We start from the raw sequence: 19,304 nt of genomic DNA on the forward strand, positions 1-19,304 counted from the left end.
AAATCATACCACACACATGCATATATATATATATATATATATATATATATATATATATATATATATATATATATATATATATATATATATATATATATATATATATATATATATATATATTTATATATATATCACATACATCCATACATACATCCATCCATACACACACACACATACATACATACATACATACATACATACATACATACATACATACATACATACATACATACATACATACATACATACATACATACATACATACATACATACATACATACATACATACATACATACATACATACATACATACATACATACATACATACATACATACATACATACATACATACATACATACATACATACATACAATAATTCAATAATTCAGCTTAGTTAGTTCACACCTATATCTTGCATTTTTAATCTCCGTCAGATTTATGACCACTAACGCGCTACAGGCAGGTCGTTAATGACGTCATATGTTTTCAACTTGTTGACAGAAGCAATTCTTGACGGGCGGATGAAAAGCACACATCGCGTTGCCAGGGCGCAAGAATTGATGGCAGCCGCGTGTGTACGCAACTCGCAAACTATATACATGGAAATCAATTTAGCGTGTTTTCTAAACAAGCGCATTGAGTTGTATGGCCTTTTTACAACAGCGGGGTCGGCTCGGAATCGATATCTATGGACAGGCAAATTCTTCCTGTAACCCATATTATCGATTTGACAATCTTCGAGATTAAAACTGTCTCTTTTAATGGAAGGAAACTCTCATCTGCGCGCTCTTCGATAACCTTGACATCCGGGTAACTAGTCCCCGTCGTTGCCAAGGACCACCGCATAAATTGTCACCGCCTATGGCAAAATTTAATTGTTTTACTGAATACAGTTAGTTTTACAAGCGCGGGGTAAATATTAAAGTTATAGCTCGAGGACTTTCAAACATATAATATCAAATCTCTAGGTAATGCAGGCGATTTGAGCCGAGAAATTATTGACACAATATTTTGCCCTTTACCCTTAATCGTAGGTTCGCAAATAAGTCACTTTTTAGGCAAGGAATCGTCAGAATTAAAGAGATGCTGCATGGAAAATGGATACATACGAATATAAGACGCGTTTTTTTACTAATGCCGGTAATAGCGGGTCATGGTACCCACAATGCATACGTCACATGAGTCTATCCAAAACGACTGCTCATAAATTTTATGTACCACCGATGATCGTCTCCAGTGACTATGAAGACATCCAACGCATTATATTTGATGTTATCGTCATTGGAACGTTAGAAAATTTATCTATCTACTAGTCTATGACTTGATCAATCGCTCTTTTGGTCTATCATGCTGTCAACAGCACTCTGTCTTTCTCTCTATCTGACTGTCTCTCTCTGTCTCTGTCTCTCTTTCTCTGTGTGCCTGTCTGTCCCTCTCTGTCTCTCTCTCTGTCTCTGCTCTCTCTCTCTCTCTCTCTCTCTTTCTCTGTCTGCCTGTCTGTCCCTCTCTGTCTCTCTCTGTCTCTGTTCTCTCTGTCTCTGTCTGTCTGTCTGTCTGTCTGTCTGTCTGTCTCTCTCTCTCTTCTCTCTCTCTCTCTCTCTCTCCTCTCTCTCTCTCTCTCTCTCTCTCTCTCTCTCTCTCTCTCTCTCTCTCTCTCATAGACTTTTAGGTGTTAGCACACGGAGAACTGGAGAGCGGTTGCAAACGGTCCGAGATATAAGCCATTATCAGACATTGCTCCAATTGGCGACTTGAAAAATTCGTGACCAACTACACATAAGATGGGAAACATTTGAATGGCCTCAAATGAAGACTCCTGCTTTTGACACGATAGGCATTGATGTGAATAAAATTCACTTTGACGGTCTTCCTTCAGTGTCTATTTTTAAACACTGAGCTTATAAATATATATATATATATATATATATATATATATATATATATATATATATATATATATGCCCATTTTCACATTTTTATCTTTTGGGCATACACTGTAATAAATAAAGGAATTCTCGGTGGATAAAAACTTCAACGACTGGCGTCAGTAAGTGTAGTCAACGTAAAATACATTGTTTGACGACCTAACATTGCATAAATGATTAGATATTGCCGCCATACCTTTGTCACTGCAATTACAGTCCGTGAATCAGCGATCAGATGCTTCCCCTGTGCTGCAAAACGTCACACTAACGCTACACCCGAGAACAGTTCCTAGTTAAAGTCGTCTGCATCGTAAAAATGTGCCCTCATGCGACTAGGGCCAACGCGCCACGAGGCTGTGTACTCAATACGCGTGCGCACGTGTTTGATTGCCATTGTGTACGTATACATTATAGCCGTTTGCAGTTAACTTAAAAAGACTAAGTGAAAATTTTGTTATTTACGGTTATGCGTATGTATCATATACAATTATGCACTGCTTCAAGTATCGGCCAGGCTACCATTAGGCATACCGTTTTTTACTCTCGCACGATATATTTTTTGACAGGATTGACAATTTCTTGTGATTCATGCCTCCTTCTTGGAAATAGAAAAAAACAACGTCTGGACTCTTGAATTTTCTCTAAAGCACTTACTCATATTTCAAATTAAACAGTAAGAAAACACCTGGTAAATGGATGTTTGCTTTGTCGCTTGACAAGGTATCGGGAGCTTTCAATCTGTGAAGCGCCAAACACGAACGACACTTTCGTTACAAAAAGTGGCGGGAACATGACCATTAGACGCCGTTCTGCGGGGGGCAAGTGGGCAATAATGTCACCTCGGCCCGATATCAAGAGTCTATTCACGTCTTCTTACAAGTACACTTCGTAGACTTGCAAACGAGTACAGTTTTCATATCGAGAAGTACTCTTACCTTGTGATTTCTCGCGACCAGATGTGAAGGTATTCACATGATCATAGAAGTTATTTTGTACGATACCTCACACAATGGGGTGCTATACGTGCGAGAGAACTAATCCTTTTCACAAAATCAATATCTACCGCACAGAAAAAGTCGTGATCGAAATTGTGCCGAGGACGTTGCAATTATGACTCGAACATAGGTAAAGTGAGATTATTTGATGAAAAACCTTGATTTGACTTTCCAAACCTGATACAAAATATTAAGTGCGCAATGAAAATGAATGATAGGAAACCGTCATTTGCTCTGTGTTAGTAACAAGTTAAATACAAGTGTCATTTAGAGTACGAAAGTGCTTTTGCAAAAGACAAGTTAGAGACAAATTGTTGTAAATGGATACCAACCTTAACTTAGAACTCTACTGTAATCACACCTTTTTGGCAAGCAATGTACTCCTACTTTCAGTTACTAATACTACATCTTAAATACAAAAAAAATCAAAAGTAGCAAGAAAACATGGAGATAATTTTTAGTCAATTCTTAGCATTATACCTCGCTTGATTTTATCAAAACCTTTTGCAGCGAAGGGTATCATTCCTTGGTTACAGTATACCAGTCCCTTTTAAAGGCATTGTAAACTTAGAGGAAAGTTATTAAAAGTTTTCAAGATCATGAAAATATGTCACAAACAAATTTTGGATTAGTTTTTCATGTTAGCAGGCTTCATCAAACAAAGCTGTGGTGGATCGAAGCACTTTACGCGACGATCCTTCAATATCATAAGTGGACGTCGAGCTGAATGCGATGATTTGAATTTCAAATCGGTGCCCTCCATCTACATTAGGGATTTTCTGAGTTTTGATGCGATGAATCATTAATTGAAGTGTGTACTCAAAAATTACCAAGTGGCTGTCGCCAGATATGAGAGCATATGCTTCGCCAGCATTAGACTGTTCCGTTGTCAGGAAAGATTGAAAGGAATTGGTCGTATGAAATACAGCACGCAAACACAGGAATACATTCGCATTTACTCATCGAAATAGTAGAATATGTTGTGTTTGCCAACAAGAAGAAAGTGCTACTTCGCCCGTCGATCGCTTTCTCAAGAGACTATTACAGTTTGTTGACTTTAATTTTTCATTTTGAATGGTAAACACGGAGTGTTTCAGCTTACATGGTTACAACGTTTCCTAGTTGCCTTGGCTGACTCAAGTGCCGGAAAAATGTCCAGTGCGGTTGTATATCTTAACAGATGGTCAAAGTGGCGCTTGCGGTGCTCTCAGCTCAATGTAAAAACGCGGTCATAAATTTAGACCACTGATACGTACATGGACATTACATCAGTCAAGTAAATATTGGCCTTCTTTTCACTGGAACCACAATCTTAAAAGGAACGACAAACATAAAATATTATCAGGGTAATTGTCGCAAGAATTTTTGCCTCTCGTCTCTTCGTCTTTAATACTCAATGGCGTCCGTTGTAACAATTTGTAGGAATCCAAAAGTGGCTATAATAAATATGGTCAACAGCACTTCTATATTGAATACAATCTTTCGACTGTACACACTATGCAAATATGAAACCGCATCTACATAAAACGACCTTTAGTCTTATGCATTTGCTGGTCAAACAAAGTGATCCATTATTAAAATACTACATTTATTTTATCATGGTGTTATTTTATTATTTGGGGACACAACTAGAAAGCCGACGTTTGCGCACCTGTACAGTCAAGCGTTAGTTGCTAACGAATACGATACACTTGTATCGTTCCGGATCTTAAAGACATATCATATCTCTACTTTAGTTTAACGTATAAGATATTTATTTGGAATGGACTATTAGGTTGTATTGTATTAAATACATGACACCAATTAGCAGCTGTTTTGTTTACTTTGATTCGGTAATGGGAATTGTATGTTACAAATGAAACCGCAATCAAGACGACAAATTTTCCATAAAATGGTTGCAAATACCACATGTAATATATTTTCCATTAAAAGAGCACGGCGATTTTCCTGTGAAATCTTTATCCTGACATATTGAAGGGCACATCGCTTACGAAAAAACTTAACGAACTTTGTATTCTGCAGATTTCTGCGTGCACTAGGATGGGTTTCTATGCATCTGTGATGAGGAAAATATAAGTTAGTACATTTGTCTCTCTACACTGTCTGAAGACAAGTCTAGCATTATACATTAGTGTGATCATCTTGCACTTGTGATGTTTCAATCTCCCTGCGTGTATTTGTCCTTCACCATTGGCGTCAAAGACGTCGTTTGAAGAGCATATTGGTGATTTATATAGGGGTGTGATGAAAGTGTCTCTCCAACACAAACATAAATGCACTGTAGAACTGATATATATTGACTTTTTCTCGCTGAATTTGATGACTTCATTTGCTGGACACACATGAAGTAAAACGAGTAAGCTGACTTTAAACGTGTTCACTTTGATTATTAACCAACACTATTGCGACGAAAGTTGACAACTAACGCGTACTTGTAACATTTTAACGTAATGTGTGTTGTTAAAGATGATACTGAAAAAATAAACGTACTCATAAATTGCTACAGCCGTGGAAATTGTTTGCATATGACCTGCCCTTGTTTAAGACCTTACGAACAAGAGTTCTGAATTCTTCATGTTTTTGAACGAGCCTTTGCGGTTTATCAACTAGTAGAAATAGCCTTATTGAGCTTTAGCTTAAAGTTTCCTCTGATGTAAAGCTAACAACAAACTAGAAAACACTGCCTTTAAAATATATTTGGACTTCTGAACTCCATATCAAAAAATAATATTATTATCATTTTGACTTTTGAAATTGAAGGGCAGTTATGTCAACGGCTCCGAGTTAACCATGCTCGGTTCTGCACAACGTTCTTTGCCGCTCCTAGGAGCATGCAAATAATTCCTTCTGATCTCTTGGTGTAAACAGAGTGTGCTTAAAACAGATCACAGAATACAATTTTTTTCCGAAGGATTGTTCACAGAATAATAACAAATAGTGTGAAATTTTTAGTACAGAGGTATTGCCCTAATGTGATCAATTCGAATTCTTTCTTTGTACAGGTAAGTGTTCTGGCCAATGGCAATGTCTAGGACCTCTTTCTGAGATTAAGGTCTAATTATTGATCTAATTGTGAAAAGTTTGTTTATTATACGATAGCGCCCGAGAAGATAACGAACTATCTGTCTATCAAATAGAACCCTTCTTGAATCCCAGTCGTTTTTCAACACATTTATATTGTCTCAGGCTATAAACAAATATCTAGGCTTGACATAATCTGAACAAATCTAACATATACTTTTGTGGACACCAAGAAACAAAATTATAAAATATTAGATTTGTGATCTAGGGAGAACAATCGTCAAAAATAATAAGAGACACTGCTGTAAAATAAGCAGTGTATATTTCGTGTTTGAGCGATGTCTATGAAACGATCTTGTTGGAAGCAGCAATCGGGCAGGTGGTTTTGAAAAAACACGTATGCCTGTGTGCATCATATGAGATGTGTAAGTCAAATGTAGATCTGAGAAAACGTATAGAGCTTTATGCAAAAATTATTTGTGGTAGCAATATGCGGCTGTCAAAAATTTAGAGCTTTGATACAACGTACGGTCGGACTCCGCAGATTTTCACATGGAATATATATAGTATCGTCTCATTTCACAGCAGTTTCATGTCAGATTATCCTAAACCATCCTCAGGTCAAAAGCCTTTCGTAATTACAAAGTCGAGGGTACTCTTTTTTGCAGGATTATTATGATTACATCCAGGTCTCCACTTTGCAACACCAATCACCTTTTGTCAGACTGCTCCTCATCATGTTCGTATACGGGGAAGGGATAAACAACGAGCCTATCGCGAAGATGGCACACACTTTGCCGAGATAGACTTCTATGGCATTGTGTTAATAGTAAAACACATATTTCGCTTTTTAGCCAGACATAACTATATTTCAAGTAAGTATTGTTTTCTAGGATAAGTATGGCTTCGTTGCATTTTCCACCTTTTATTAACCGTCATGTCAGTAAAAGTTTACATTGTATTACGAAGTTCATGATATGCTTGAGGGTCAGCAACAAAATTCGGGGAACAAAGTCTTCAAAACGTTGTGATATTGTATTTGCTGATCCGTTCGCCTCAGGAATAGGACTCAGATAATGACCTATTTATCCCTGTGGTGGTGTTTTGGATTGGGGAACCTATAAGGGACTACACAAAAACATATAATTGAATTTAACTAGCACAGCACGAAATTGCTAGGGATAGGACACTGCAAACGCTGAAAAGAGGAAATGCTACAAGTAACCATGGAAACTAAGTATTCCAAAAATACATCGTAAAGGTAAAGTTAAAGGTTACCTTTGCCCATAAGGAATATAGATGGGCTATCAAGCTGAACAGACAATCTGAGGTGAAAGCTAAACGGGCCTTTGGAACTATTTTCTTGCCTTGGAAACATATTGGTCAATCAACCACTTGCGGGTATGATTGGCTTCCCTCTAGTGATAGATGCATTTCCTGATCGCGTACATGTACGCTGTTGACCATCACGACATAACCGCGATGTTCTCGGCTACAAGGAAACTGAATTGGTCGTGCAAGGATGAAGGTTGCCTCTGTTTGGTTGCCTAGCAATCATACACAGTATGTTGCTCGCCGGGTTACACGATGCAATCCGCGAAACCGAACGCTAGAAGCGTGTCACGTTAATATTGTAACAGCACTGTTTTTCCCTCAAACCTGTTATGAATGCACGGCTATAGAATGAAACGCACATAACAAGAGTGTAGCGTATAAGTATTGAGGTAGGTTGACCTTACCTTTTTTCCGATTTCTGTTCCACTACGCCAATATTGCGATCTTTTCTTTCTAAAGAAAAACTTCCCTTACTTCGTTGAAACGTTTGAGTAGATCATAATTGATTGGAATCCAGAACAACGTACCTCGGGCGTGATATACGTTCAGTAAACTACATTCCATTTCTATGTCGCTGAACAATGCGATTCATTAAAAATACAACGAATACCCTTTGTTAGCTTATTCGAAATAACTGCTGCATTGAGTAAATGCAATGTAATTGAGAAACTTGCTTTATGCGAACCGAGTAGTGTATATTTAGTGTGGGTAAATGTATACATCGATTAAAAGCCCATGGCTTATACTGTTAATATTTAGGTAAAGATTTCTGTGTCGTGAAACCAAGATTGTGTGACACGGTCTCTTCATTGTAAATAAACCCAATTATTTCAGAAAGGAGATTTCGTCATCTGTGATTTTAGCGTTCACGGTCGACGCTGTTACACATGCTGTATAACAAAGCATTAGAGACTAGCGGCTCCCACGTGCACGATTTGTCCATTAAAAGATGAGACGTCGTGTTTCTTAAGCGGATGCGCAAAATGAAATATCCGGCATAGGGAGTTAATCGTGCATATCATGTCAACCAGATTTGCTAACACCAGTGGGAGCGACCATTTATCAAGATGGACTGATAAGATAAGATAAAATCAGTAGCACAAAAGCAAAATTAAAATGAAAAGAGAGTTTCACAAATGCGGGAAGGGAATGCAGAATAAGAGTTTATTTGTGATGTGTGGTTTGGTGTGAAACTTTGCTAACGATTGAAATGACAGAGCTAAGGAGAGCTATAACCACTCCAATTGGCAGGGATATGTTGGCATTGAATAAGAGCACGAGGAACACATGCTCTCAAACTCACAGAGTTTTGAAGATCGTAAGGAACATGGAACAGGTTGCCTCCTTGATTAAATGATGTATCGAAGAACTAAGATAAGCACTCTTGGAACTATGTCGAAGGTCACTACTTTGGTACACAGAATATTGCTGATGCATAACCAGTCTCCTACTCAGCTCTGAGTTTTGCGTGGTTTCTGACATGATCGATTGAAGAGAATTGCTAATTCCATTACATTGTGATCATTTAATAGATCTTCATTGGTATATAGCCAGCAACAAAGGATACTTGAACCCGAAATCGCTGAGGACGGTAAGAAAAATGGGTTACGAGTTAATGATCTTCTTCGATTACGTGGAAAATGATTGAGAGTTGGGCTAATGAGACAAGAACTTAAACAAGTATTATTGTGACGCTCCATTACCCAGTTAATGTAAGATTACCCGATGTATGGCTGTACGTATATATATATATATATATATATATATATATATATATATATATATATATATATATATATATATATATATATATATATATATATTATATATATATATATTATATATATATATGCGTTTGTCTGTCTGTCTGTATGTATGTATGTATGTATGTATGTATGTATGTATGTATGTATGTATGTATGTATGTATGTATGTATGTATGTATGCATACATGCATGCATGCATGTATGTATGCATGCATGCATGCATGCATGTATGTGAGCGCGAGTGTTCGTGTTTGAGACGTCGTGTATGCGTGCCGGCATGAATACGTGTGTCTATGCAAGTTTCCCGCCCTCTGTCCATCACATTTGTGTTCGTTTATCTTTTTGTACAGCGAACCATATGCCCAATTGTCTGCCTATCTGTCTGTTTATCTGTCTGTGTATCTGTCAGCTGCTGCATTAAATATGATCTTAAACGTGCATAGTTATCTAGTTCAGTTCGATAAGTCTTCTCTTTCTCGATTGATGGTTAAATACATCGTCCAGTGGACGAACTTCCATTTTCTAATAAAAATATTTGGTTCAACGGGTACTTCCATCTGGTTTTGCTTTTATCAGGCTTACTTATACACACAAAGTATATCATTTTTGTCTGCAGCACAAACGTCAAACCGAAAGGTCGAATGAAAATCTTTCATCAAGATTCATAGAAGATAAGGACACAGAACTGACAGGTAAACCAGTGATCGATGTCCTGTGAGCTCGAGATCTATGAAAATAGCCATTTATAATTTAACCATGCGTAAACATGCTGGAGATCGTATTATAGTAATGAAAACAAATCGATTCGTTGTGCACAAGATTCTCTCGATTGCTATCATCCCCTGAATTGTTCGATGTTCAAACTCAGATAAGTTAAACTCTATCTCGGATTTCATGGCACTCATTTAAATAACTACGCACATATTACGCTTACAGGCAACTAGATACAATGCTCCAACATTGATGTTACGTTCAGCTTATGTAATAAAATGAAAACTTCGACGCACGTCTCAATTTCACGGCTCAACGGGGCTTGCAACGACAAAACATGAAAACTGTCGTGTTGCTATGGTCGGTCATGGAGTACAGTGACCCAGAGAAGTACATCCACGCATCGTTACGACATTTTCGATTCCTCTGCGCTTAATTGCTAAATCAATGACGCCGACACCGCCCTGTATTTTACCACGGTGACCTCTCCTCCAGTGTTCTGATCGCGTTACTTTTGTCGTTCTTTGGGTGGCAGAGGTTGGCGTCAAGTCCATGTCTACTACGAAATCCGTGCGTCGCTCTGATAGGGAAGTGTTAAGTAAAATATGTATTCTTATTCATGTCATGTTATAAACGTCGGTTGTTGTCAAAATTTTCAGCCGGCGTGTCCGGACATGACGGTTTTCAGAGCAGTGTTTGAGAGCCAAGTCTAATTGCTCGCAGTCACAACCTTGTGCGCATGTCTGCTCACTGTGTAGGTCACGCAATGTGCCAACGGGAAAAGTTAGCTTGTTATAGCCATATCCCCCTTCTTTTCCCTTCATTCTGCAATTTTCACGGTAAAATTACCCCGATAATTGGGAACACGTACGTCTGTCGTTACGCAAACAGTCTATTTTTAATCCACTCATAGTGGTACAGATATCAACCAAGTTATACACTTGCTATCTAAACCGACGCTATTGAAGAATTGCTTTCCAGTAACTATATAATTAAATATTACAACCTTTACTACTGCATTTTACAGACCTTTAAATAGCTTTTCGTATTCTGTTTGATATTGTTTAAACTTTAAAAGGGTCGTCTACAATTTGAATACTGCCCAAACATAGTAACAACATCGGACGAAGCACTTACCGATTGCATTTTCAGTGAGGAAGCTGATTATCTTCATTGAAAATAATGTGTTGCCTTATATAATGCAAGATGAAACTTACGTCACTCATATATGAACACAGTATGCTATCATTTTCTGCATGGAAATTAAGAAAGTAACCTTCATCTTAAGTGATACCAGATTTGCCTGCTGTTTAAACTAATTTCCGTTTCTTGGAAAACTAAGGGGAAGACCATAGACATGACCAATACGCCAATTTCCTATCAAATTTCAATATGGACTGAATATATCATTTCATGAGTTTGTACAGTTGCTTTTAAAGGAGTATGATTGAGAAAAAGGATTGAGAAACCTCTCCTAATTTCATATAGAGTAACTGGGTATGCAAATCCAAACTTACAACAGCATAGTGCCGATTGCAATTACTTATATATCTGACAATTTAAAGGAATTTTTGCAGATCAGCCACAAGTATGGCCGAAAAAAGAATAATCAAGTATTTGGACTTCCAAGAATTGGTAATTTGGGGGTTTTTATGAAATCGAAGAGTAAGTCTATCTGTTTCAAAATTGCACACTCTTTCATTCCCTTCATACACTTTTGCAAATAAGTTGGCATGGAAAGCGCTGCAATAAGGACAACAGAAATGTCAGTTAGAAATACAAATTACGTTAGGTTCAGGTTCCCTTGCACCGCATATGTTAATAATTGATGACGTGGATCTAACCATCTCAAAAGTGCATTTACTTCTTGCTCCTAAAAAAAGAATATTCTCCATATTAAAAACGACCCATGTTCTAAATATTGTTTTCCCCATATTTTGCATAATGAAAGTCCGCTGGAGTCGATAAATTTTGGCTTTGTCCGATGTATTGAAGCTACATACTTTGCTCTTAGTAACTAGCCTGCGGGCCTTTATTTGACACAGCCGTTGAAAATGCTGTCACATATAGTGGTGGTCGTAAATTTAATGTCTGTGGAAGGTTAGGCGTAAAAGCACAGAATCACTGCCGTTGTAATGTGATTGATTTCGAGGATATTGTCACCGTGCGTGTGCTTGTCACTGAAACGGGACTAAGCTGCGACATATTTCGACTGCTATAGCTGCAGTACGCGACGTAGCGATGCGATGAAGGCTATTAAAATCGTCAGCCCTACCCGAGCTAGCTGTAAAGATGCGTCTTTGGCTGGGGGAGAAAAAAAAACCGCAGCTATCTTGTCAAAGTGGTATGTGATTAACGAAACACAAAATATCCAAGCGTGAAAATGAATTTTGCGAATTCCCAAGTGGATGAGAGCATCCGACATGGGTTGCATTAAGTAAGACATGCCTGCCTTTTCACTGTTGACAGCTTTCTGCGCAGCGCGATCGCAGTGAGCGAAAATTTAAAGCCGCGGCTGATACTACCCGCGCTCGATCCCAATTGGTGAAAAATAGCCAAGCAGCTCCCATACTGTGTGATATCGTCCGTTGAAGGTAGGCATTTTATACATTTAATCAGGATTGATGAAATGAACATGGGATGAAAGGTAATACATCTGAAGATAAAGTACACAAGAGATGTTACCACGATGATATTCCACTTTCTGTTGATTGACTCGATGTCCAAATCTTCAATATCAAATAACATGTTTTTGAAATACTCTCGCAGAAAGGAAAAGTATTACCCAAATGACGTTGATCATATTCTCATCGCCCCAAGATTACAACTCTGTGTTTAACATCTTCATGTAAATTTAATGGCCTGTATAATATCTACCCGAGTAGCTATATACTTACCGCAGCAAATTAATCTTAAAATCTCCAAGTCTCATCGGGGTTTCGTACGATTAATCCTGATCAGGTCCCAATAGGCAGGTGATTACATTTCATTCAAGCACGTGGCATGTATTCAAAATTACAAATTATCGAAAACGCTCTTCTAATTTTTCAATTGTGAGGAGATCGATAACGTCCCCTTGAACCAAAGACATTAATAATACGGTAGGAAACAGACGCAGTCAATCACCATCTTTTTCACGGTAATCTGGTAATATGGGACGATCACTGAACGTTGATCCGACGCTTTCCTGTCTTTCAAGTAAAATCGCGATAGAATACTGGAGTCTTTTTATTGATTCTTTTGACTTACCTGAAGGATTTTAGATGCCTTCCTTTCAGCGATCTAGTAAACTGCCCATTTACATGAATAAGAGTAAGTTTAAAATGCCGTAGCAATCTTCTCAACGACCTGCTCCGAGTGTGGCGCGAATGATCCGGACGTCGTATTCTGCTTGTGGGCCAAGGTAGACTATTCCACTTCTTTAGCACAGGACCGGTTATTCCATTTGGAAACACCCCCCACTCAAAGCATAAGGTTTCTAATACACGTCATTTGCATATTTCATCCAATGCATAATAATATCTTGCTCGATATCATGATATCACTATTAGTTTTAATTCTTTTCATAATTCCTGGATAACAAAATCTTTGAAGATATTTTGCTTGCAATAGGAATCATAGCAATTTCCAACAAACCGCTTGCTAAGTGTTTATGAAAACCATACATCATAATTGCCCACAAAAGTACAGTTTACGAGGAGTCTAATCGCCCACGAGGTAAATAATCATTTAGAAGATCTACATGCAACGAAAAATGCAGACATGGCCATATCTATCACCATTTACAGCCCCTTTGCCTTCCTTCGTAGGTGCCTGTGACGTCACAGGTCAAATCAACGAGTAAATACCGAAAGTAGCGTCACTCCAAATTATCATAGGTTCCAGGTGGACTTTTTCGTTCTCTAATTAAATTTTTCTGATTTTGAACACCGAGGGAAAATAAATACCTTCCGGTTTTTTTGAAAGACACATGTGTGACAGGCCTTTCATTAAAATCTTGGAATGTGCCACTTTAAATTGAACAGGAACTGGTGAGGAGGAGAACGTTTTCGGGGTAGGTATGAAGAATAGTTACATTATGTGACATTTTATGAAGGGCGCCACGGGGCAAAAACGTCGATTGGCCTTTCAATAATTGTTAATCATAACGTTCTTGTACAAGGACTGTGCTCACTAGGAGTAAATCATAATCATCAGTAATATTGGCGGCGAGTTGAGTCGATTGAAACCTGTGTTCGAAGACGGGAGAAGCTGAGGCGCGTCTCATGAAGAACGCTTGACCCGGTCGCAATTACCAAAACAAAAAGCTCTTCTGAGGCCTGGGGCTTCCCAAGTTTAAGGTAGTGTGCGCTTCGAAACTAAAAGATTTAGACTTTTGTTTAAACTTGTCTTAAGCAAACTATCGACATTCTCTTTCGAGATCAATAATAAACCTCTTGGATCGCTTCGCAAGTTTTGGTACAGAAACAAATTGTCCAAGATTTGCCGACGTTTGAAATTCAAAATGGCCGCCATCCCTAAGGTAAAAGTAGAGTCTTTGATTTTCACAAAAATAAACTGGAGCAAACTTTATGTACTTTATGATCTTCAAACTTAGCCCCAACAAGTGGTTAGCAAAAAAGTACAATATTATTGTAAAAGTTTGAGTATCCGAATATCTGTCCCTGAGGGGCGTTCTACCTTAATGCGATTGGTGGAAATTTTAAGTATAGGCTCTGTATTCTCTAGTCATATCAAAGCAGATGCATGCTCATCCAACTTCAACAACACGTTTTCTGATACCAAAGACCTTTATTCTGAAAGTGTAAATTCCGGGCCTGTTGGTAAAAATAACAGTATTTTAAAGAGAGTTTTGAGAATAAGATAAATCCCTTAAGAATAATCGTGATGGTCTGTGTAGATTTTTTGCCCGTTGATGTAAAACGGGCAATGACTACAAAAATACTCAATCTCAAACAACTTTTATATATCAAAGTTGTATAAATCAATGAAATGAAAACCTCTCTTCGGTTTATTACTTTTTGAAACTAATTAATGTCTTTTTATGACAAAAATACTACAAATAATAGAAATAGACTTCAGGCGCAGTTTAACTTTCAAGATGATTTCTCACAGAGGTTTGGATTTTTGGCTGCATCCATCAATATTTAATGATAATATGTCACTCATTTTTGACAAAGTTAGAACGGAATGCGCGTACTTTAATTATCCCTTCGTAGCGGAGTATGTGTGTACTCTATTAACACCACTGACGGATGTCTTACATAATTAAATTCTATTTCCGATTCGTATAGATTAGGATAGGTATTAAGTAGACACACAGAAGCAAGATAACGGCCAAGAATTGGCGGCACTTTGGCATTTTATCTCATTGAAGAGAGTCGTATTTTAGGTCGTAGATAAGTGTACATCAGCCGGGTATTGGATGTATTTCTAAATCATTTGACCATTTAGCCAGCACTTAACTTTTTTCTAACAACTACACGGCATCTTCATTCTAGCAAACAGCGCCGCTTGTGCAGAAATCTGAAAGATGTTGATTATTATGCCACTACTTGAAGAGGTCAATACGGAAATCAGGTAGTTCCCCGGGCACAACATGGAGATGGAAACAACTTCTGTGTAATTATGTTTCAATACTACATCCTTCATTAAACCTCCCAAGACAGTGCACCTTATTCGACCAACAAACCTAGACACGGATAACAAAACAAATGATCTTGGCTCAGGAAATAGCATTTACTCGGCCTCAATATTTGTAGTCAGTCGCAAGTCTGATGAAACTTTTGCAAAATCGGTGTTTTACACTATCTAGGAGGGTAGCTACAAATATCACCTGGCGGGAAAACAGTGAGACGTATTCAGCTGTTTACCGATGACCCTCGATCGACCTTATTTAACCCCCTTCATGGCCTATTCGACTAGGGCTCGTTTCAACCCCTATGAAACGCAAATGAAACAATGTCAAATTGCCAATGTCATGACACGCTTTATACATCGAATACCATTGATATCTGTTCATTGGAAAGAACAGTGCACTTTGTCTGTTTTGACATGAGGACTGCTACAAATCTCTCATAGTTACAAAATATGCATGACATTTGCTCGACAGCTTTTGACTGCACCTATTGCTAGACACATATGCATGTCCCACCGGTATAACTTCCTCCGAAGTGGGTATTTCAAGTCATTGATAGGCGTCTGAAATATGTTTGTGATACTATACGAGTTCGAAATTTGTCGCACTATTGTAGCTTTAGACGTCTGAGAAACAGGCATATCGGCGACGCGTAAAATTAGCCATGTATGCTGGACGCATTATTAGATGCCGTGCGACCATCCATTCACATACACATCTTGAATTCTGTAACCACCATCTGAAAAAACACTTAGATATGTCATTTCATGCGGAACAGGGGAGATCTTTTAAGACACTCTGTTCTTGTTCTACAATTACATTACTCTGTAGTGAACAATTCCTATGAAACTCCAAAGATGCCGTTCTCTGTATTCTCTGTATTAAAATATCTGTAACAAGAGAAGTTTAAAATACTCGTACATTATGAGCTTCAATTGAACAAACATGTTTTATTAAATGGCCAGATGATGTAAAGCAAAAGGCCCCTTTTCATTGTATCATAATGTGCATAAAGTGCCGCTGACATTTAAGTATAGTACGAAACTTTGTTTACTATGTCAAATCTATGTTGGGGTTATGTGCAGAAGAATAGAGTGAACCCACTTACAGTTTTATCTGAGTCGGGGTTTTTTCTAAGTAAACAGACAAAAGTGCAAAGTGTCACATACTTTGACGGCCCTACTTGTCACAAACAAGGAAATGGAGATATTGTGGCGCCACTTGCAGGCATCCAATCGGATGGTCTGAGAGCGCCGCGACAGATTCCTCAACATGAAGTAAATCATCCTGCTGAGCTCGCAATCTTGCTGCTATTTAATTTTCCGCAACAACAGTTAGCGCGAGAGTAAACCACCAATAAGGTTCCATAGCAGACAGTTTGATCTCTGTGCCCGTGAAATAATCGAGATTAGGGTATTTTTGACGATCGTTGAGTCGCTTATTAAACCTAACAAAAGATTGTTAAATTGTTATTAATATTGTACCATATTTCTTGAATTGAAAAGAAATTGTGCATTATAATGCTCGAGAGTTTCGTACTTTTTTACCCTTAAATGTCAGAATCTGCGGAAACGTTTGTCATGTGCAAATCACTTTCATTCCTTTTTACGCGCCAAATTGAACAAGGATATATGTTTGAGACGATGGATCAATTTCGGAGCGTTTTTCGGTTTGAAAGTAATCGTCACGCATGAGCGTTCCATTAAAGGTCGCAAATTTGCGTTTTTGATTTGCGTGCAGTCTCGGAATGCGAGCGATAAATTGCTCCCAAAACAGGCTTGTTTTCACTTCATTAGAGCAACATCACGTCATTGAAAAAGACAACATTTCCAATTTCCTCTCGCTAATACGGAGAGTATCAATATTTAAAATTGTGTTAATATAAATTAATATTGAGCTCGTCTGTGGAACATATGTCACATAAGTTTCCACTGTATTCCACCACTTGTATAATGAGTTTTCCATGATTTCCACTGGGACATGACAAAAAATTCTCGGGTAAAAAAAACAACACAGCGGACAAATATGTACTTTTGTAGGGTTTGATATTAAAGTATTTACACTTAAAATTAATTAGAGGGATAAAAACAACTCCCCTTAGCATGACAATCTTTTCGACAGGCAAAAAGCACACGGGAATCGACTTTTATTGCTATATGCAGTTGGTAAAAGTTGAAACGTGTTAGGTCAACAATCTTATTTTAAAAGGCGCCTGCAACGTAACATGTACATGGGTGTATGAGACGAAAATGCATATGGCGTCCACAAAGAATAATGAGTAATTTTGTGCTCTAGATATATTCATATAATATCGAGAGATGGCGGACGTTCAGTCAAGCGGCCTAAAACAAGCGAGCAGAAATTTCAGCCTAAGGGGGAGATTGATTATCGCTGGATAGCACGCGTACGGGAGTGAGAAATCTATAGACATGAATGGATGGGCGCACGCACGGACAGGCAGACAGACAGCAAAATTTAAACAGATGACGGACAGAAAACAGACAAATAGACAGAGTAATTCAGCGACAAACAGGTAAAGCGTAAAATCGATAAATAGAAGTTGATGTCTGACTATTTACATCCCCTCGCACTGTCATCATCTCTAACGCATGCATATTTAAAGCGGCGTTGAATCGCGGCAAATGCGACAGCATCGCCGCAATAACGATTTGATGTCAAAGTCGCGGCGAATTTCGACCCGGGTAAACATAACAAACTACCAAGCTCAACAACAGTGGCGTCAGTGAGTACGGGAGCTGAGAAAAGCCGACGCATTTGTCACGGCTGTAATGGAACCGCCTGGCAACGACAAGCGGCAGCGACTCAAGTGGAAGATGCGCTCTGCTGATATTTGACATTTTATCAACGCGTACTCGAGCTCACACAACGATGTGCACGGTCAATTAATTATGATTAATTTCTACGTGTATACCCACGGTGCAATGATGTTCTCGGCTATCGACTTGAAACTTTACGATATAGTGACCTTTAACCTCTGCTAATGATAATGGCTGTTACGATACAACGAGGATAGGTACGATCACGGCTAGTTGCCTAGTCGGTTTGCGTCGATGAGAGCGCTAGAGTTTCTTTCATATATTAACGACAATTCTATCCAGAGAAAAATACACCAAACTAATGTGGTTGACTTGCTGCACGGAATGAAGAACATGTATGTCTAACATTACATGTATCTTTTTGTAAATTTGTTCATGTTATTCTGATCCAATCAGGCTATATTTGACCCGGAAATAATTGGTGCATTGCGCGAAAATGAGAAAAAGGATGACGGTTTCAAGGCGCGACTCTAGACTTTGACTCAGATTAAGCGTTAAGAATATGTGTACAGAAACACATCATGCTATGTTTCAAGTGCGTTTAAAGTGTTTCCAAAGGCAGCCTCAATGCAATGTGGGATAACCGGGAAAAGGTAAATTCTAGGAAGTTCACTGGAGGCGCACCATTACTACAAACCTTAGGTCTAGAATATATAGGTACTCCGTTTAATCCCATGAATATCAAGCGCGCAGTGGGCCACTGGAATGCAACCCCCAACCCAACCCCCTCCCCCTAAAAAAAAACGCTGTTAGATTGTTTCCTATCTCGTGAGATCAACGCATGAGTGCAAGGTCAAATACAAAGGTCAGCGGTAGTAAAATGGCAAAGATGGATATGTATACTTATAGGTAATGCCTTGATAGCGATACGTTAATTTTTTTATAAATATTCATAAAATGAATAACCAATATGTTTGAGTGTTTGGTACTGTCGATCGTGTGTATTCTGCAATAATCGACAGTGTAAGAAAAAATGCCGCACGCTATTTGTTACATAGATTATGTTCGGTTTTTCTACATGTAAAGTTCCAGATTTACAGACTCGCTGGAAACCCGGATGTGAACTCACAAGTC

At 38.3% G+C, this 19,304-nt stretch overlaps 1 protein-coding gene across 3 annotated transcripts in view; it reads right to left on the minus strand.

Moving 5' to 3' along the window:
- The window catches only part of LOC139122755 (tachykinin-like peptides receptor 99D), a 122,920-nt gene extending 109,805 nt beyond the window's left edge, over positions 1–13,115 (minus strand). For 2 of the 3 annotated variants that reach the window (XM_070688453.1, XM_070688449.1), the window contains exon 1: positions 2,124–2,193. The gene's annotated coding sequence lies outside the window, so the exon portion shown is untranslated. Of the gene's footprint in view, positions 1–2,123; positions 2,194–13,004 lie in introns of those variants that run through there. The other variant, XM_070688451.1, reaches the window with a different exon arrangement.
- Between the last annotated feature and the right edge of the window lie 6,189 nt (positions 13,116–19,304).

This window comes from Ptychodera flava, chromosome 22 (assembly GCF_041260155.1).
Source record: "Ptychodera flava strain L36383 chromosome 22, AS_Pfla_20210202, whole genome shotgun sequence".
NCBI lineage: Eukaryota > Metazoa > Hemichordata > Enteropneusta > Ptychoderidae > Ptychodera > Ptychodera flava.